Consider the following 3,864-nt stretch of genomic DNA (forward strand, 5'->3'; position numbering starts at 1 on the left):
ACATTACTTTGCCAACAAAGGTCCGTCTAGTCAAGGCTATGGTTTTTCCTGTGGTCATGTATGGATGTGAGAGTTGGACTGTGAGGAAAGCTGAGCACCGAAGAATTGATGCTTTTGAACTGCAGTGTTGGAAAAGACTCTTAAGAGTCCCCTGGACTGTACGGAGATCCAAACAGTCCATTCTAAAGGAGATCAGTCCTGGGTGTTCTTTGGAAGGACTGATGCTGAAGCTGAAACTCCAATACTTTGGCCACCTTATGCAAAGAGTTGACTCATTGGAAAAGACTCTGATGCTGAGAGGGATTGGGGGCAGGAGGAGAAAGGGATGACAGAGGATGAGATGGCTGGGTGGCATCACCAACTCAATGGACATGAGTTTGTGTGAACTCCGGGAGCTGGTGATGGACAGGGAGGCCTGGCGTGCTGCAATTCATGGGGTCTCAAAGAGTTGGACATGACTGTGCGACTGAACTGAATTGAACTGAACTGATGGAGACAGGCTATGCCTTTCAAATACATCAGCTCACTGATTTCCTCTTCAAGTTCCCACACAGTGCTCACCAGAATTATGTTGGAAAAGCCTAGGAGAAGGCAGATATCCCTGCAAAGTGAGCGGCCACAAGGTGGGTCAAGAAGATTGAAGCCAGAAAAAAGAAATCCAGGATGACAGATTTCAATTGTTAAAAAGTCACAAAGGCATTGAAACATGTATAATATCATACATGAAACAAATCGCCAGTCCAAGTTCAATGCATGATACTGGATGATTGGGGCTGGTGCACTGAGATGACCCAGAGGGATGGTATGGGGAGGGAGGAGGAAGGGGGGTTCAGGATGGGGAACATGTGTATACCTGTGGCAGATTCATGTTGATGTATGGCAAAACCAATACAATATTGTAAAGTAAAAAAATAAATAAAATATATTTGACTATAAAATTAAAAAAAAAAGTCACAAAGGCAAGACTCATCAAGTTTGAAGTTAAGAAACTTGAAAAGGCAGCTCTCTTGAAAGCTTCTCCCCAAAAAGCACTTACTGTTAAGGGGACAGCTGCAGAAGCTGTTGCCACTGCCAGTGTTCCAGCAAAAAGAGAAAAAAAAAGATGACCATTGCGGATAAGAAGGCATCAGCCCAGGAGGTTCCTGCCCAGAAAGCTGCAGGTCAGAATGTAGCACCTTCTCCAAAAGCTCAGAAGGCTCAGAAAGCTCCAGCCCAGAAAGCACTTGCTCCAAAGGCATCTGGCAAGAAAGCATGAGAACATAAACTATTCTAAACAGAATAAGGTGCTTTTTGACATGCTGGCAAATTAACATAAATAAGTGGTTCACACTCTTATATTGAGGCATCACTAGCCAACCCCTTGTGGTTATACCTTGACTGAATTATACTGGGACATTGTGATATGGTGACTGAGATCTGACTTCTTGGACATGAACTAGGGATTCAGGCACTTGATTTCTTTTCTAGGTGTTGTTGTCTATGTTTGTGTGTCCTTCTGGAAGGATGAAATGTTTGCCTTTTTCTCGAGTTTTTACTTAAGTTTTATTCTAGATCACTTTGGAAAAAATGGTGCTTTCTCTTGGTTCTTTAATGCACTCACCATGTAAACAATTATAAGGGCTGTATAAAAAGTTACTTGAACATGTCTCCTTCACTACAGGCTTCCAATCTAAGACTTAAGAGACCATTCATTCTTTTATCTTTGTGACCCTAAGGAAGAAAGAGAATCATCTTCAATCTGTATCCATAGAGCTGTATTTTGAAGACCTGCTAACTGAAAACAATATCTCACTCAGATTTGCCTTAGACAATTTTAAAGCAGATTATTTCCATCCCTTCTGTCCTACGGAACAACACTCCCTTTTGTGTTTCATGTGCAAACCTGTGGGTTCTTTTGGTTGTTTTGTCCTTGTTGCTGCTCTATATAATTAGAGAATTTCTGAGTTTGCAAAAAGCATATGAGTTGTCTAATCTAGTCTCTATACATTAGCAACATCCTCTGCTACTGTTGGAGAACTTACTACTTTGGTGTCAGTGTAGTCTATTGTTGGGTGATACTTAAGGCTTTAAAAGTTCTTAGTCTATAGTGATAAGAAGACTGCTTTCCTAGAACTTCTATTCTGGATTCTATTTTTGACCTTGAGACATCATCATAGAAATCTACTTAATCAAACCATAGTTTTTTTCTCTAAATGTGTGAGATACTGCTTTTATTGATCTCACTAGAATGTCCATCACTTCATGGCAAATAGATGAGGAAACAGTGGAAACAGTGGTTGACTATTTTTGGGGGCTCCAAAATCACTGCAGATGGTAATTGCAGCCATGAAATTAAAAGACGCTTACTCCTTGGAAGGAAAGTTATGACCTAGACAACATATTAAAAAGAAGAAACATTACTTTGTCAACAAAAGTCCATCTAGTCAAGGCTATGGTTTTTCCAGTAGTCATGTATTAATGTGAGAGTTGGACTAGAAAGAAAGCTGAGTGCCAAAGAATTGATGCTTTTTAACTGTGGTGTTCGAGAAGACTCTTGAGAGTCCCTTGGACTGCAAGGAGATCCAACCAGTCCATCCTAAAGGAAATCAGTCCTGGGTATTCATTGGAAGGACTGATTTTGAAGCTGAAATCCCAATACTTTGGCCACCTCATGCGAAGAGCTGACTCATTTGAAAAGACCCTGATGCTGGGAAAGATTGAGGGCAGGAGGAGAAGGGGACAACAGAGGATGAGATGGTTGGATGGCATCACCGACTCAATGGACATGGGTTTGGGCGGACTTTGGTAGTTGATGATGGACAGGGAAGCCTGGTGTGCTGCAGTTCATGGGGTCACAAAGAGTCAGATGACTGAGCGACTGAACTGAACTGAACTGAGAATGACTTATCCCTATACAGAGCCATAATATTCAATTAACTAATTTATTAATAATTGCCAAAAGCTTGTAAGGTATATATAACTGTTTCCCTTTTACAGGTGAGCAAATAAGTTGAGATTTAGCTATCCTATGAACATATGTTTATAACATATTGATGCTTTTGAACTGTGGTGTTGGAGAAGACTCCTGAGAGTCCCTTGCACTGCAAGGAGATCAAACCAGTCAACCCTAAAGGAAATCAGTCATTAATATTCATTAGAAGGACTGATGCTGAAGCTCCAATACTTTGGCCACCTGATGTGAAGAACTGACTCATTGGAAAAGACCCTGGTGCTGGGAAAGATTGCAGGCAGGATGAGAAGGGGACGACAGAGGATGAGATGGTTGGATGGCATTATTGACTCTATGGACATGTGTTTGAACAAGCTCTGGGAGTTGGTGATGAACAGGGAAGCCTGGTGTCCTGCAGTCCATGGGGTCACAAAGAGTCAGACACAACTGAGCAACTGAACTAATCTGAATGTGAAGGCATGGTGATAAGAGGGTATAGAATGTTATAGATAACAAACATTGTCTCTTATCTGTGTAGAGATTGCAACCTAGTCAAAACTCAAAAGAAGTACGTCTACATGTATAGACAAGTGCTAGGGAAATAAAAAGGGCAAAGTGCCCTAAGAGAATTTCCAGGGTTTGGGAGCAATGGCTGCAAGCTGAGTGTTCAGGGAAAGGAAGTTCTCTTTTAAAAAACATTCAAGAGTGACATGAGAGACAGGAGAAGTATGAGTCAAAGACTCATCTGAAGAGTTAGACCTGCAAGTAGGAAGATCTAGGGTAAAAGAGTTTCATGTGGTGAAGGAACTTCAGGAAGGCCAAAGTGATAGAGCCCAGTGATCAGAGAGGAGAGCTGGACAAGAAGATTTTAGAGTAGGCATGTAGAGTGTGTTGTTGGTCAGGCACTAAGTCACATTTGACTCTTTGCAGCCCCA

The 3,864-nt window shown here is 41.6% G+C and overlaps 1 pseudogene; it reads left to right on the forward strand.

Moving 5' to 3' along the window:
- LOC105000177 overlaps positions 1-1,255 on the forward strand; it is a 2,740-nt pseudogene extending 1,485 nt beyond the window's left edge.
- Positions 1,256-3,864: the final 2,609 nt, after the last annotated feature.

The sequence above is a fragment of the Bison bison genome, unplaced genomic scaffold (genome assembly GCF_000754665.1).
Source record: "Bison bison bison isolate TAMUID 2011002044 unplaced genomic scaffold, Bison_UMD1.0 scf7180017864369, whole genome shotgun sequence".
Taxonomy (NCBI): domain Eukaryota; kingdom Metazoa; phylum Chordata; class Mammalia; order Artiodactyla; family Bovidae; genus Bison; species Bison bison.